The sequence below is a fragment of the Meleagris gallopavo genome, chromosome 2, assembly GCF_000146605.3.
Source record: "Meleagris gallopavo isolate NT-WF06-2002-E0010 breed Aviagen turkey brand Nicholas breeding stock chromosome 2, Turkey_5.1, whole genome shotgun sequence".
Lineage (NCBI taxonomy): Eukaryota > Metazoa > Chordata > Aves > Galliformes > Phasianidae > Meleagris > Meleagris gallopavo.
In genome coordinates, this window is record NC_015012.2 from 79,519,319 (window position 1) to 79,537,107 (window position 17,789).

General features: G+C 39.5%; 1 long non-coding RNA gene and 1 other non-coding gene across 2 annotated transcripts; one reads left to right on the forward strand and one right to left on the reverse strand.

The window, feature by feature from the left end:
- Positions 1 to 1,576: 1,576 nt before the first annotated feature.
- LOC104909916 lies at positions 1,577 to 12,630 on the forward strand. Its single transcript, XR_792682.3, has 2 exons — positions 1,577 to 3,502; positions 11,834 to 12,630. It is a non-coding gene; the product is annotated as an uncharacterized LOC104909916 (long non-coding RNA).
- A 3,727-nt stretch (positions 12,631 to 16,357) lies between these two features.
- TRNAG-UCC lies at positions 16,358 to 16,429 on the reverse strand. The gene has a single exon. It is a non-coding gene; the product is annotated as a tRNA-Gly (tRNA).
- Positions 16,430 to 17,789: the final 1,360 nt, after the last annotated feature.

The following is a 17,789-nucleotide window of genomic DNA, read 5'->3' on the forward strand; positions in this document are numbered from 1 at the left end:
CACACCCCCCATCTGTATATCCATTGATTAAACACTCATAGAATCACAGTCTCATTTGAGTTGGAAAGGGCCCTTCAATTTCATCTAGTCCAACTCCCCTGCAATGAACAGGGATATCTACAGATAAATCGGGTTGCTCAGAGCCTGGTCTTGCTTAAATGTCTTCAAGGATGGGGCACCCACCACATCTTGGGGCAGCTTATTCTAGTGCCTCATCACCTTTATTGTAAAAAAACCTTTTCTTTATATGCTTCTCTTTTTTAGTTTGAAGCCACTTCCCTTTTTCCTATCACAACAGATCCCCACTAAAGAGTCTGTTCCCTTCTTACAACCTCTGTTTAGATTCCCTGGACCTCCAAGGCAGGAGTTCTGTTGCATCCTTCAGTCCCATGCTGATGTGATGGAGGCTATCCCAGTTAGATTGAATTCAGTGTTTAACATATAACTAAAACTACTTGGATTTCAAAACCCAAACCCACCCCTAAGCTTCCAGTTGATTGTAACTGCCTTTCATGATTTAGTCACCTAAACATACTTCCTTTGTGTTATTTTAAGCACTCTCAAGTACCCTACCTAGCTTCCAGCTGCTTTATCAGAGGTTGCAGGTCTCATTAGATCCCCTCTTATCACCTGGCCCTGTGCAGATAGCTTGAATAGCCCACAGCATCTCAAATTGCAATAGATGCTTTTATGTGAGCCAGGGAATTGAACTGTTTCTGTCTAGGGCAAGCTGGTCTCTGATCTGATCAAGAACAAATGCGGAAAACACACCTTTGATATTAAAATATTCCAAAAGCGATCATATACGTGAATACTCTCTCTCCTTCAAATACAATAAAGTTGACTGTAGTGTTCCAGTAGCACATACGTCCAGCTCTAGAACCAGGTAACTTCACTTCACCCTGCCATCCTGTGAAGCCGTCCCTGCTGGCTGCATCGGAATTGAGAACATTCCTGCTCTCAATCAACCAGAAGAAAAGATACAGCCTATGAACACACAGGGCTGGAGGGGATTGCTTGCAGGTTGGCTCTCTGAAGGAATCATCAAGAGGCAGACGTTTGTATGTGTTTTCTGCCTGAGACGTTGCTGAAGAGTAACATGTCACTTGCCTGCTTTCACTGCTACCCTGCCAAAGGGGATGACTTGCAGAAGAGCTACATTTCTGCTGTTTTCCCTTGGCTTAACAAACACAAAATGCTCTTGCAGCTGCCTGCGAAGTGGGCATTAGCTTCCATAGAATCAACATGTTTGTATGCCGTAATGAAGGAAACTGAAAAAAAAATTTAAAGCCAGTTAGAGTTCTTTTCACAGTGATTTCCAGCGATTTAGGCTTGAAATGAGTAACTTGAAAGCACCCAAATCCTTCGTTAATAATTTACATGCGAATAAAGCTGAAGAAATGCCTGGGATTCCAGCTACTTCATTTGATTGCCTCATGTTTACAGACTGCGGAGTTCTTTCAGAGAGCACAAGATGTTTGTCATTTGGGTTCCCTGGGATGTTGACATATTTTCCAAGGCTGATGGAATGCATTTGCATGTTTTGCCCTACAGAATTGTATGGGCCTAACTTGTTTTGACATCTACATGTGAGTTCCATATTAGCCTTTAGACTACTATTGTAAATGTTGCTTTTAGTTATTGAAAATGGCTTCCTTCCTACCAGGCAGACAGCATTCAAGTTTTCCAATTGTGATTTTTTTGTGTGTGTGTACACATAGGGTTTTGAACTGTTCTTAGAAGATTAAGGAATGGTTTTCCTTTGAATACTCAGGGTGCAGACAGGAGGCTCTGATGCTACTGGCTGGAAATACTTTGAGAGAGAAAAATGCTTCTTCGTGGAGCATTTTTAAAAACACTCTAAAGTAAATGAATGTGTTAGAATTGACATGGTCCTCTAATCCAATCTTCTTCAGAAGTTTATTTTGTTTATATGCTATAAGTTGCACAGTTTAGTCATTTATCAGGTAGTTCTAGCTAGGATTTCTGAATCTCACGAAAGGCGTTCTCTTTTGTGAGAACAACGTCTTCACTGATTATCTGAAATATAAAAAGCCAAACTTGACTTGCAACAGAGATGCATAAGTTTTCATTGTTAATATTTGTCTCTACATTGCATGCTGCAGAAGGTAGAAGACATTTTTCTCTTGGAACTGTCATGATTACAAGTATTTCTTTTAGGTCATGGTCTGTAAGGGGTAGCTTCCAGTTTTGGCCAACATTATCTGGACAGAGAAGATGTGTTATCTTCTTTGAATCTTTTTGTCCCATCCTAGTGCTCCTTGTATCTTTACACAGTGAAATTCAGTTGCCTAAACATGGATATGGGTTGCCAGCCCCAGAGCTGTAGGAGGCCTGCCTGGCCTGTGACTGGCACTGTAGCTGGGCACAGATCTGTGGCAGCTGTTGTGTTAGATATGCCAGCTCCAGGCAGGGGGATTGGGTCCTCAGCTGGCTTCCCTCTAGGATAAAGAAATATTAAACATTGTTCTCGGCTTCTTCTGAAGTCCACAAAGTTGAGCATAAGAGTGCTAGGGAGGTTGTTGCCAAGACTGAGCTGGTAGAACGGTCGTGTCTGCCCTGCCTTGAGGTAGCCCTAGCAAGCTTTGCCTTTGCAGAGGTCAGCAAGCTATGGCTGTGACTCCTGAAGGAGAATTCTTTCCCACATCCTTTCTCCCGCAGCAACAGGAAAGGGAAGTTCAAATCTTGGCCCAGTCTCTCTGTTTTGGCCCTATTTGCTTCCTCCTATTCCCTGTACTTCCCAGTGCAGAAATAACCACCCCCAGCCATGGCCCACTGAACTAGGGGAAGCAAAGTTCAATTTTATTTATGTGTCTGAGAGAGTTTGTCCTAGCTCTGAAAATATGGCAATTAGCAAATTAGCCTCATGTGGCTATTCTATTTTGAGGGCCCGTGCGCATGTGATGCTAATCTTGCGCCTGTCTGACAGCTTGGCCTTGGCTCACAGCCCTGCATTGTCATGTGCTGCAGAATCAGAGATTTGCAGGGATTCTCATCCTTATGGCATCTTGATCTAAAATGCTGGTCCCCAACTCTGGAAGACTAGTTTCACTCTGATTTTGTACCTTTGGCCCTGCTCTAGTAGTATCTGCTACAGACACATTTCAAATGTGAAGTTTATTTGCTGATAGGCATAATTTAGAACATTGTTTCTTGAGTGGTAAATGAAGAAACTGTAAAAAGTGTAATATATGAGAATATGTGAGAAGAAAAAGTCCTCAGTTCATGTCATTTCTCTTTCTGTGTGACTCTTTTGCAGACAGCACAGGATGGGTCATCCCTGAGACCTACACCCACCCGTATTCCTGTGTCAAAAGGTATGAAAGCAGGAAAGCCAGTAGTGGCAGCCTCAGGAGCAGGAAATGTGACAAAATTCGAGCCTCGTGCCGAGACTCAGTCTATGAAAATAGAACTGAAGAAATCTTCAGCCAGTGGCTCTGGCTCCCTGGGCGGGGGTCAGGGCTGATGGCAGGTTCAGGGGGTATGTTCTGCAGCTGTTACTGCTACCATGAACTACAGCCTCCTGTCTGTGGAGTTGCTCATGATTGTCCATACTAACGAAGCCCTTCACCTGTCACTCACAACCAACTAATGAGTGTGTGTGATGACTACTTGAGTAACAACATCCTTTTGTTTTCTTATTGAAGGAGGAAAAGAACCATCAAAAAGGCAGTGTGTTTCAGGAATACATTCAGCCTGGGGAATGACAATGGGCAACTTCAAGTTATCAATCCTGTCTAGGAATTCTTAATGCTTGACTTGGTAACTTTTTAATAGACTGAGGGAAGATCACTTTTAAACAACTGTCTTCCAGCATAACAGATCACTTTCTGTCCTGGCTTCTGCGTGGAGCACCTGCTTATAACCACACTTTTGAGATGCTGTGGTACCTAGGGACCTAAGCTTTTATTTCAATAAAAGCTAGTGCCTCACATACAGCAGAGGCAGAAAGAAAGGACCACAGGTTGTGACCAGCCTTCTCTCTTGGAATCTCTCATCTAGATCAGCTTTTCTCCCGTGAGCTTCATTTTCAAGGCAGTGACAAAATTCAGGGGAATGGGGAGGTTGCACAATTTGGGCAGCAGCAGCACTAAGCAGCTGTGTATTTCTTCCAGAACTTGAATACACTTGTAGTTAGTGCTTACAGCTCAGTCTCTCTTCTGTGGCTTAGACTGCCAGCTCTGGGGTTAGATGAAGGAAGTAGGCCAAAAGGTGTTTACTCTTTAAAAAAAGCCTTAGAGAAACATTGATCTGACTACAATCAATACAGTCCATTTGTGCCTGCTCCAAAAACCATGAAAGTCTATGAAGCAAGTCATTTAGTTGACATCACTGGGCTTGCAGTTTTTCTTGTGGATGGACTTGTGCTCTGTAGGTAAACTTGAGCTGTTAAGCATCCTTATGTGTTAGAGAGAGTGTCAACACAGATTGCTGGTGGCAGCTGTTGCTACCTAAAGAGATAGTTCAAGTATGGTCATGGAAAGAGAAAGGGTCTGATACCTAAGCTATGGTCAATTCTCATGTTTGAAGTATTTTGTGTTAAGTACAGACTGCCTCAGAGTACCATGGAGATTCATCTTTCTTCTCTCTTTTTGGTTTCTTCATGTATATGTTTGCATTTTTAAGCATGTTTTAAGGAATTTTTCCAGCATGGAAATGGTGTGGATACTGATGATTGTTACAATGATTTATTTAATAACACTAAAGTTATTAAAGGGCATTTCCTTTAAGTGATCAATTTTCACAGAAGAAAGTTGCAAAAAAGAAACTGAGCAGACTGATAAATTTGAGTTTTAAAGCTTGTATACCTCAACCACCACAGAAAGCTGTAAAGGACTGGTTAGGAATAGCTTTCAGAAGGAAAAGCAAGAAGACTACCAATAAATAATAAATACAATTCACGGAAATAAAAATGCACCAGTATGTGAAATATTAAATAGCTTTCTGTCTGGGAGAAGAAATTTGATGGAAAAATCTACCACAGAAGGTCGACAAAATTATATTCAATCCAAACAATGTTTAATCTTCAGTCTGCACTTTGCAGTGCTCTCCAATTTAAGACCCAGATATGGCCATTATCCCAGAATACAGCTGGCATTTTATTATTAACATGAAGGACATTTTGTCTGTGATACAAAAGCTGCTGTCACACAAAAAGAAATAGGCTTCCTTTTTTCCATCTGTGCAGCACCTTCAGTACCTGCTAATTTTAAGGTTCTGGTTCCTATGGCACCTGAAAATCAGATTCAGATTTTTCATAGCACTCAATTCCCACTGTTTCAGATAACACTTGGAAACTGGAATTATCAAGCAATATGAGTTACCATTCCAGAAGTGCTTAGACCCTCTCAACTAATTGTTGAGAGCCTCAGTTTGACAGTAAATGGTTACTGAGATCTTACTGCTCTATTTGTAAGAGAAATTTTAAGCAGATGTTTGAAGAAAACTTATTAAGAGCCTTTAGCTGGATAGACCCTCTAAATACTGGCACTCAAACAAATCTTTAGTTCAAAACAATCATTTAAATAATACTGCAAACATGAGCCCCAAGCTAATGTGGTTACAGTGATGAACTACAGCTGGCTTAAGCCTTCCTTTTCATATTTTTTTCAAAGAAACGAGCTATTCCTTAGTTAACTTAACATTGCCTTACCCAGGGCAATGTTCTAAGTGTGCCTGTGGCTGAAAAAATGGTTTGTTTTGCCTAAGATCTGAGAAACTAATTCACCTGAAGAAATAAGCCAGACTTACAGTACCTGAAATCCAAGACACGCAAATTAGCACAGCTGAACCAGAACTGCAGACACAAGCTAGGAACTGCTCTATAGAGTCAGAAGGATTATATGAGACAGATTTGAGAAATTCCAGACAGGTCAGACCAAGGATGCTGTTATTTTTCCTGGGAACAGCACAAAAAAAAGAACTTTTGCTCCATAGCCAACCCAGCAGAATTGCAGAGAGTTGGAATCAGGCAACTAGTTTGACTGTTAGCTACAGATACATGTTTTGTGTTCAGCATTTTTAACATGTTTTGACTGAGCTGAGATTCTTGTTTTGTAAAGGCAGAAAGAATGTAAGATAATGATACTTCTATTATTATTTTTTTTTAAAAGAAAAGCCTGTAGTTCAGAAGTCTTCAAAGTTGAAACGTAACTGTCTTTATTTTATTGGAATTTCTTCTGAATCTGAAGACTGTATTTTTAGTGACTACAGTAAAGTTCTCTGTTCAGTAGGTTAGCTCCAAAGGGTGATTTAGACAACAAAGTCTAAATAGAGTCCATAATGCTCCAGCTCAGCTCCCAGCTTTCTTGGTATTGTCTGAGCACCAGAGACATGCTGAAGATCTACCTGAAGTTCTGCTGCTGCACTTGCCTACCAGTGTTGTGGCCCAACTAGTCTCTGAATCTAACTGAAATACACATTCTAGGTATTCATGTCCTCTCAGGACATAAAATAAAGCCACAATTTCATGATCATTTAAAGTCAGGACATACCCAACCAGAGTCAGAAGTTGTAGTCTTGTCTTTGACAACTCCAGCCCAAAATAATACTGACTTCCATCTGGTTGGCCCTTGAGTTGTCACAAGCGTTTGAACTTGCCTGGAGAACTGATCTAAACTAAAAGGAACCTAGCAACAGACAAAAAGCCTAATTTTAACCTAGCCTAGGTGCAAGATGTTAGGCTAGAAAAAGAAAGGGAGAAGGTGTGGGGAACCAGTAGCTGTTTTAATGTGGTTGTAGAATCATTAACGTCTCGTAATAGATCACATACCGTAGGGATATGTAGTAGTGCTCCTTTTTTAACAAGCTTTTGATTGAACCTGTCCCTCAAAGGCATGACTCAGGACCCTCTTCTCAGCAGTTCCTGAGGTAATTCCAATCAGCTCCACCAAATTCAGCAAGCACTGACGACAGCTGAGGGACTGACAATGGCATTCTCATTCTCTTCTCTAAAGGCTGTGCTGTTCTGCATGGAGGAGTTCAGTATTCATTGAGCAGAAACAAGAGAGTGGTTGAGTGATCAGGATATTGAAGTAAGGGGGAAGTTCCCCTAGATTCTGGTCCCTGTTCCAAAGGCTGCTTTTAAGCCTGGCCTTCTGTGAAAAGAAGGCTTCTAAGATGAAATGTCTGTGTTCATCCATCCTTCCATCTGTCCTCTGATGAATAACATTGAACACATCCACCAGTTTCGGCCAAACCTGACAAAGCAACAGAGGTCCCCAGAATAAGAAGTTCTTCAAGTTTAATGAAAGGGGTGACTGAGAAGAGGAGCAAGACCTTAGCAGAACCCCACTGTGTGAAAGAATGCGGCATGAGCTCACCTTCAAGCAAAATCGAAGACCAAACACAAGAGAGTGATGTCAGAAATGCCACAAGGACAAGCTTTTTTCAGACCTCAGATTTTTCTAGGCACCAAAGAATCAAACTGTCAGACATAAATCCATAGGAAATTAATCGGGCCTTTATTTACAGGGCTTCTTTATGTGTATTTTACCATGACTGGGTTACAGTGCAGAAAACCAGCATCCTCTGCCCAGGTGATCATTAGGAATTACTCATGCTCATTCTTTCTCTCCCTTTCCTTTTTCCCTGTATTGATTTTTTCGGTGAAGTGGAACAGTTTCAATAGCAAAATGCACTCAACTCAGAATAACAATAGTAAATACAGTGGTCTTTAAAAGAGAGGAGGTGCAGATTTGAGTCCCATCAGACACAAGCAAAATCTGAACCTATAGCACCCACATTATGAAATAGTGCTCTCATGGACTATCTGTGTAAGTGAAAATTTCCATTTCTTTCATTGACTTTTAAGCACTTCAAATATTTTCAGGATATTGAAACCAAGGGCCTGATCTACTACTCTTTTCATGACATGACTGCTGCTTTGTGAGTACAGAACAGAGGAAGGAGCCTCTGACAAGGCTTAGCAAGACACCTAATGCGCAGAGGAACGGCAGGATTCAGAAGTTACAACTCTGTACTCTGCATTACCCTCTTGGCTGGGTTTAGATGGTTTCCTGCTCAACATGCCGTATCTAATCTGAACATCTCTTGCTGCAATCTCTGTCCTCATCCTTTTAAATCAGAAAATAAGTCAGTAATAGATGTTAACTAATCTATGTCCATACTTGCAACAGAAAAAAAGGTTAGCATGCACCTAAATTCTCACACCAGCTCTTTCTCTTGTACCCATGCTAGTGCTAAAGAAAGTCTAAGTTCAGACTCACTAGGAACAGAAGAACATTTTTATTTTGGTTAGGCTTCAATGTGAAGTGGAGAAATGCCTTTTTCTGGCTGACATAGCCATACAAGCCATAGTGAAAATTTCAGCCCATATGGCTTAGGTAGAGCGACAGGAGAACAGGAAAGGTGTGCCAGCCCATTCATGACAAGATACAAATCAGCATGCACTGATGTGTGAGATTTTGGTTCTAGACCCTTAACACAGTCTTCTGCTGCATTTTCAAGATTAGATTCTGCCACCTGAATGTTGTTACGGAAGGAGTATTGCTAATGTGGTCATGAGCAGAGCAATGTTTGCATAAGTATGACTGAAAATGAGGGAGCACAGAACTTCATCTCTAATGTTTAAGAGGAGCTTTCTCATATTGTTAAACATACTAAGTAAACAGTAGAAGAAAAACAGAGATTCTTATTTATTTTGCCCTTTTTCTTTCCCTTCTGTGATGCCCATTAATGTGATTCTTCATAAAGCACAAAACACTTTGTGACTCTTCTTAATATGCCCACAGAATTACACATCACCATAGAAATTGGTCGCATTTGAGTAATCTCAGAAGTCACATGAATATGTTGATTCATGCCAACTAGATGCCAAATCACGTTACTACTTGAAATGTGCTAGATGTGTTCTAAAACATGTTCAATATTTACATGAACATTTTGTGATTCTGATCAGAAGCTGAAAGTCATGTCTTTAAAGAAGCAATCTACCATCCTGTGGTGTTTCAGGTGCTTGGCATAATCTGCAGCAGTCAAGACAATTTTCAGACCAATTATATGTTCTATCACACATCAGTGGCTAACTTCATTGAACCTGTTTGAAACCTGTAGTTTGCTGACAGAAGTTTCTATGAGCTCATCTTTTGAACTTGTTTTCATTTAGGGGAATGTTTTTCTCCCCTGCATCAGTGTGAGTTACCCTCTTTCCCTTAATTCTGACTGAGCACACTGACAGACCTCTATCCAACATTTCTCACTGAAGATGTTAACTTGAGTTTTGATCTCCATTACTGCCTATGCTGCCCTTACAAAGCTTTTTGGAAGACGCAATGAGGATTAACTACTTTCAAATTCAGAGCTGTCAGCTCTGAGATTCAGGTACAAATCATTCAGGTACAAATCATTCAGGTATGAATGGTTCCTCACTTTAAAAACACTTTTTCAATGGGATTATAAAAATAGAAATACTGATAGATGATTCACTTTTGTCACTTGGATGTGCAACTTTCTGTATCGTTTGATTGTTTGTATATATTGTAAGAAAAAATTAAACTTACATGCATACATTAAACATACATTAAAATGTCAGTTGATGTGCTTCATTATGAGAATTGGTATTTTTGATAGGCCAGTTGCTAATGCTGCGTTTCCCTGAGGTATTCCAGCTTACACTGGGGAGACCAAAATCAGATTGATCATTTTTAGGTTACGTATCTTTGTCCTGTCATTAAAATAAATTCAGTTGCGTTTAAGTGAATTGATAGCTCCTTGAAATATTCAGACCTAAAAGCCTAGAAAAATATATGTAATTATATCATATTCCTACAGAGGTTACTCCTACTGAACTGTGACAAAATCTACCCTACTGTAGTTTCAGTTTAATAACTGTTTGAATACCTCTTCTAGTAACTACAGTAATGTAGTATGTAATATGTAATATGTAGTATGTAATATGTAGTATGTAGTTTGAGTTTTGGTCTAGAGGGAGGTGTCCTTGTCTATAGCAGAGGGTTGGAACTAGATGATCTTAAATATCCCTTCCAACCCATGCCTCTCTATGATTCTATGTACATAATGCATACATATACATATTATATGTAGCAATATAATGCAAAATAAATTGTTAGGAAGAAAAAAAAAAAACACAAAAAAAACCAACTTGTTCCATGCATATAAATGAGTGTGAGAAAAAAATGAACAAATAAATACTAGAACTGGAAAATATTTGTTTTTAATAATTTTCTGACTTTTTAAAAAGTCATTACATTTAGTCTGCAGGAGGACAGCTGATTTGGAAACCCACTGTATTTTTGCTGTTCATTCAGTATTGAGCCTTCACAAGGAAGATGATATTTTCTACAATCCGCTTAGTTTTTAGAATTTTGTTGTTAAACTATGAATAAATTGATCATATCCAAATTGATTATTAAGAAACAGTGTTTCATACAGAATTCATGTGACTCCCATTGACATGAATGGGATGTTTCATTCGATGTTATAACCTGATATTAAATGCAGCTTTTTGCATAATATTCCCCAAGAGCATGAAGTTGGAGAACAGCTCTGCTTGTAATTTTTTCTTGCCGTAGTTTGCGGTTCTTTAATATTCACTGCTCAAATGTCTGAGAATAAGCACACATATATTCCTGAAAATCATTTCTGAATGTAAATTATATAAAAATGAAGTGCTTTCATGTAGGAAAATCTATTACTTCATTTGCCACACCATATTTCCTTGGACGTTGCCTTAGCTGTGCTATTCTGGGTCAGCACACATAAAATCCTAACTGGAATCTGCCATCTAGTGGCAACGTACTGGCATAACGAGTGCACAAAAAGCAGTGACCTTTCTTTTAATATAACTTACTTAAACACCTTTCAAGTATTAGCAGACAAAGGCAAAGAGTCAACAAAAATGTCCAAGGGGATCATGGCACGGTTAGTGCAATTTCTTGGGCTGCATACTTTTTGAAAAATCTTCAGGCCAGTAAGGGAGGAAAGAATCTTAAACAACAACAACAACAACAACAACATTTCAATTAAAAAATGAGTATTTATGAAAGCATATTACTGTATTCCTAGTTAGCATTGGTGCAGTTATATTATTTGAAATGTGCAGAATACCTATTTTCAGAGATAATGTCATTGACTGATAGCTAAATTCTTCTATTAAAAATTGCCTGTGGGAGCAGCGTACTTAAACAGAAAAGCTGAAGACCAAGTGTGAGTCAGCATTTCAAAAGAACCTTGAAATTAATCAGAGAGCTCTTGTGTTACACTTAGGACAAAACTAAATTGGGCCTTTCAAAGACAAGGCAAATACTTCCTTTTGCATACTATGGGTGGAATTTATATTCCAGGCAATAGCAAAATTCAGCAGTCTTGCTGAATAAAAGCAGCATCAAATTCTAAGGAAAATTCAGATAAAAACAAATGACCACATACCTCTTTCTCATCCCAACTTCAGAATCGCCAGCAGGTTTTTGATGATTTTGCTCAGATAGGATTCAAGATACCCAACTTCAAATTGTCCTCCACAGGATTCAGCTGTGGGGCTGAGCCTTAGTGTTCCTGTGGTTTGATTTATTCAGCTGTATTATTCTTTTTTTCCAAGTGATGGATTTGACACTGAGGCGCGAGCCAAGGGCTCCAGAGCCCTAGCATGGTACTAGTCAGGTTTCCCACTGCAGCATTTAAACAGGGCATTTTTTTATCAAACACTGATGTTAGAGAAAGAAGATTATTCCAGAAGAAAAATACTTTGCTAATGTAATTGTTCTTCATTATAGTAACTTGTAATTTATTTCCAGTTTCATAAAACCAAATGTTTTGCTCTCTTTTCTTTTAGAGAGTGTCATCATTCACCAGTTACGCATGAGCTCTAGATGAGTTACCACCCCAATATACTTTCTGTGTGCACTACCCTCCTTACCAGTTGGATGGATCACTGTAGAAGCCCTCTACCATCAACACCAGGGTCACTTGTGCTACTGATTATTCATGGGAGTATTTACTGCTTCCATTAGATTTTATGTATTCTTCTTGGTAGAGCTTTAAGAACGGTATTTTGATACAGCCAGAGAGAGAGAAGCAGTCTTTCTGCCAGCTGAATTTCACTTTTATTTGCAAAGCCTGAGGCACGTGCTTGATTTTGTTTGCTATATAATTTATTTTTTTAATACACTTTGTAAAGTAACTGTCCCAAAGTTGCAATTCCTGTTGTCCGTGGTGCATTTGTTTGTAGAATACACTGTTAAATTTGCAATTTGATATTTTTGTAGAGGAGAGAATGTAAAGAAAGGAAAAAATAATTTCAACAGTATTTTCTGTTTAAATGGTAAAATACTCGGCGCAATTTTTTGCTACCATATGATTCTGTGAGACTAAATACTCTGATGACTGCTGTATGGAATTTCTACTATTGCAGAATATGTCTTGCACTGTGTGATGGTTTGGCATAAAATTAAGTATAAAGTCCAATGCCTTGAAATACAACTAGATTTACTCATTTTAGACAATGTAAGCCAGTTGTTAAAGCTGTGATTTTTTTCTATATAATGTATGTTTTTACTTATGCCTGTACCAAAAAAAAGTTGATTTTCATTACACTGTAACTAATAAATTTTCACAACTATGCAAATGTAATCAAGTGTTTCAATTTTAAATTAATTTTCTGCAGTTGGCAGTATTTGTGTGTCTTTGTGTTTAGGGACAGAATGTATAGCTTTGGAAGTTAATTTTTCTGACTGCTTTCCACTGCGGTATCACAGTGATGTGCGTAGTAAAACTGGTTCTAATACTGCTTGTGATACAAAGAGGGATCTGTCACCAAGTGCTTAATGACATCATGGTTTCTAACCTGGTGCTCTCACTGCATTGGCAGATACATTTGCTTGACACGATCAGACTATTCAGTGCAAGACTAATGGAACTGTATAGATGAGATGCCATGTGGTGAACTGTGTGTTTTACACTGGCAGCTTTTCGGATAGCACCCATAGAGCTCTGTGGCAGCTATACTTAAAATGATGTTTGAATGAACTACACATAAAGCTGGATAAAACCCTTGCAGGGTGAGTTTTTTTCTTATACAATTCGTAATTAATTGTTTTTAATCAAGTCGTTGGCACATATTTAAAATGCTACAGTTATTTGAATTGTAGAAGCTACTGGGATAAACTGTTTTTAGAAGAGAAAACAGTATTGCTTGCAGGAGATGCAATGTGGGATGCCAGAAAAAGTGCATTAATTCAGTGTCCTACTGAGAAGAGTAGGCCAGTTACCTCTGAAGCTGGAATAACGCAGTGGTATGTAGTCAATTTGATCTTTGTGGTTGGGTTTGCTTGCCAACCATGGGAGCTGTTGGCTCTTCTTGATATGAGCTCTACACTTAGTACTGAAATTCTAGAGAACCAGGACATTCTGGGACCTGGATGGACTTTTTTGGAGCTGATCTGCTCTGGGAAGAGTTAGCTGATATGCAAGGGAGCTACTGGATAATCAAAACAAAACAAATGCTGTTTCTGCTTGCAAAACTCATCTCCTGGTATAGCTTTTGACTACACCAGAGCTTCAGCTGATACACCAAGTTTGTTAAGGAGGCTTGTGGTGGGTTTTTTTTGTTTGTTTGTTTGTTTTTTACATCTGATAATGTGTGCCAATAAACATAGCTGTGTCTGTAAGCAGTATTTTAGAGTGAGTTCGGTATTCCAGCTTTCATAGAGTAATAAATTCAGAGCATGTTTAGTGTGTGCCACATTTCAATTTGCGGTGCAGTAGAATGAATGTAGTACTGACCCAAATCTCTCATTTTCAAAACATCACCTGTGAATCAAGAACTATCCATGAGTTCACCTGGAATGAAACTGCCCGCTACTTGAAAGTGACACTGACAGGCCTGAAGTGAACTTTTACGTATGGGTAAAATCTAAGTACAGTCATACTTCAAAGTTGAGTCTGGATTTGAAAAGTCCCAATCAAGAAGTAAAATATTTTTCCTTGTCTGGATTTTAATATAAAGCTGATTCAGTATGAGTGTATGCATAAGCTGTCCTCTGTTGTTTTATGATCCCTAAACAAATACACAGACATTTACAGCTTCGCAAATGCATTAAGTTTTTAAGCTTTTAAAAAATAAAGGTTTGTTTAAAGCATTAATACAGTCGTGGTGTACTTGAAATCATTTAGCTTTTAATGCATGATAATGAACTGCAGCACTCTAAAGGAGAATAGCAATCCTGGTCACAAAAGATCAATGCTGACACACACTACTGCATCAACAATACTGTTTTATGCAGATAGAATAATAAATTCTCTTCTGATATTTTGCGGGTAGCAAAGTATTTCACTAAGGCATCCAGTCAGTCAAGTTCATGAATGCAAAGGGTGCTCTGACAGGTGTATTTCATCTTATGTATTTATGTTCCTGGCCATTTTGCACATTACCAAATCTGGATTTGCATCTAAAACAAATTAAGAAAGTGCATTAGCCACATAATTGGCTGATACTCTGGGGACACTCAGGAAGAGATGTAATAATGTAGATTAAAAATGGGATGAATTTCTACAATTATTACCATTAAAAAGGAAGTAATCATGAAGTGCTTTCATGATAAGACAAAGCAAAGGCCACTTTGGACTACAGAGAGCAGTAACTTTTAAGCAATGGAAAATCAGTGAATGATCTGCGTTTCCCTTAAAATACTGTAATTGCCTATAGAGGTTTCAAAGCCCTATTTTAGTATAACTACAGGTGATAAGATATGACATCTATTAAAAAATCTGACATACTTTGACTTCTAGAGAAAGACTCTTCTACACTGTGCTCCATTTGCCTCGTTGTGAAAAACAGTTGGACACAAGGAGGAGATAAAACTTTGTTTTGTAGAACAACCTGTAATGTAGAAAAGATGATAGAAATAGAAAATGGAGGTTACTTCCCTGAACACTCCACTTTCTACTGTGCAATGCTCAGTGTTAGCTCTTTCTCTGAACAGTAGCATTTAGTTTTATGTTGAATGCTTTACAGTAATGCTTGTTTACAGCTATGTAGATTCGCTGATTGAATTAATCTGTTTGACAGTTTTATTTGCCTTAATTGACTATTCTCTGTATTAGTGGTTATAACAGCATGAAGTTTTATTTCTTTAGATTTTATTTTAAAGAGCATCATTTTCCTAGAAATGAGAAGACAATGTGATAGAGTAAGTGCCAGAAGAAGATCGTTCAGGGAGAGTTAATGAAATACAATTAAAAAGTAAATGCCAATTGATGGTCTTTTAGATTAACTACAGTACAGTCATTTTTGTAATATTTGTGCGGGTTTAATATGCTTGAAATCAGCTTTTTGTCCATCAGGGCCCTCAAGTCCTTCTCTGCAAGGCTGCTCTCACTGAGTTCTCCCAGTCTATACTCATAATTGCCTCAACCCAAGTGTAACACCATGCACTTGGCCTTGCTGAACCTCATTAGGTTCTCATGTTCCTGCTTTTAGAACTTGTCCATGTCCCTCCCTTCTATTGTGTAAACTGCACCCCTCAGCTTGGTGTCATCAGCAAATTTCTCTACCAGAATGAGAGCCTATGAGCATGATGTCTCTTGTAGATGAAGCAAGAAGGGGGCCTCAATCAGATGGCCTGTAGTAGATCTTGACCACCAGATGCCCTTTATTAGTCCAGTCTCTAATTTTAACCCACAAGCTCTCAACTTTTTTATGACTGTTTCTCTGAGGCAGCTCCTCACACTCCACTCCACTTCTTAACACAGAGGGCAACTCTCCTACCCCTCCTACCTCACCTATCCCTTCTAAAAAGCTCATAGCCCTCAATCATGACATTCCAGTTACGTGCTTCTTCATCCCATCATGTTTCCATGATAGCAATAAGATAGTAGTTTTCCAATTGCACCATAGTGTGCAATTCCTCTTGCTTATTTCCCGTGTTGAGTGCATTGGTACAGAGGCACTTCAGCTGGGCTTTTGGCCATGTTACCTTCTGGGCAGAGCCCTCCCACAAACTTCTGGGACAAATCCAAAGTTATCCCCGCCACTGCTTCCTAAAGTGACAGTGTTCCCTGAGTCTTCTCTGTTACTCAGCAGTACATCCCCACCAAATCTACTTTAAAATCCTGGTGATGAGCCATACCAACTTGCTGCCAAGTATATTTGTACTCCTCCTGGTCAGTTGTGTCCTATCCTATATCAACTTTCCCAGTTTAAGGTTTGTCGTAGGTCACAGAACCCAAAGCCCTGGGCATGACATCAATCATGCATCCATTCAATTCATTCAACTGGTCTGATCTTCTCTCTTTCTGCCTGGATCCCAGTTCTGCAAGTAGAAGGACTGAAGAGAAAGCTGTCTGCAAAAATTTGGTATGCGTTGGCCGGGAATCGAACCCGGGTCAACTGCTTGGAAGGCAGCTATGCTCACCACTATACCACCAACGCAGCTGCCAAAATAAAGTCCTAATAAATTAGTTTACCTTCCCACATATTAAAAAGGATCACTATGAATGTATATTTTTATTAGTAATTTTTGTTCTGTATCTGTTTTTCTTATGACTGCACACAAATCAATCTGAAGTGCACTATATTGCACAGCACCTCAGTGTAAAACTTCATGAGTGTGAACTTTGTAGGTTGTACTTGTTTGGATATAAATGAATTTGCCTTAACATAAACTTGTGCAATAATATTCAACCAAGACATTAGCTTACAGGCAATAAAGTAAAACAGAGATATAACAGAATCACAAAATCACTAATGTTGGAAAAGACCTCTAAAATCATCTAATACAACCATTCACCTACCACCAGTATCACCCACTAAAGCAAATCCCCAAGTAGCATATTTACATTTTCCTTAAACACCTCCAGGAACAGTGACTCCACCACCTCCCTGGGCAGCCTGTTCCAATGCAGTTCAATCCACTCTTTCTGAAAAGAAATTCTTCCTAATAGGCAACATGAATCTCCCCTGGTACAACTTGAGGCCATTCCCTCTCATTCTATTGCTATTGCCTAGAGAAGAGGCAAACACCTTGGCACAGCATCCTTCCAGGTGACTGTAGAGAGCAATAAGGTCTTTTCTGAGCCTCCTTTTCTCCAGATGAAACCATCCCAGCTTCCTCAGCTGCTCCCTGTGAGACCTGTGCTTCAGACTCCTCGCCAGCTTAGTTGCCCTTAAATATCAGTATTCAAGCTGATATTCTTTATTTCTCTAAAGAATGGAAATAAGATTCCCCAAGAGCTGACAGCTTGTGCCCAGTGTAACCACCTGTACATAGAAGTAGAAGGTGTATTTGGTTCTCATGCCATATGACAGCAGGCCCCACCTGATGAACCTCGTGCCAAAGTTCCCAGCACCAACCCAATTAGGACTGCAAAACATGGTGCCCTGTGGTGTCCTCTGTGTCGTTGCACAGATGGAGGGATGCCTTTCCATCAGGCTACTGTGATGGCTGCACTAAGGTGATCTTTCATTGATGGAGGCCATGAAGATGCTGAGTGTCCAGGAGGTGACACAGTGGCATGGAGGGAACATGATGCTTTTCCATGAGTAGTCAATAAAATGCAGAGGACAAAAGGGCCCTCTTGAACCTGGCAGCATCCAAGGAAACTTCCTGCCACCTCACAGCAAAGGTTTACATGCAGTTCTGATCCCTCACTGGATTGTCTCGGAGGCTGAGGGAGCACAAGTCGCCAGGCTTGATGACAGAAGACAAAAGATAATAGAGAAAAGGGTTATAACAGGGGAAGGGGCTTCACTGCCAGAAGCTCAGAGGGATACATCAGGAATGAGATACAGC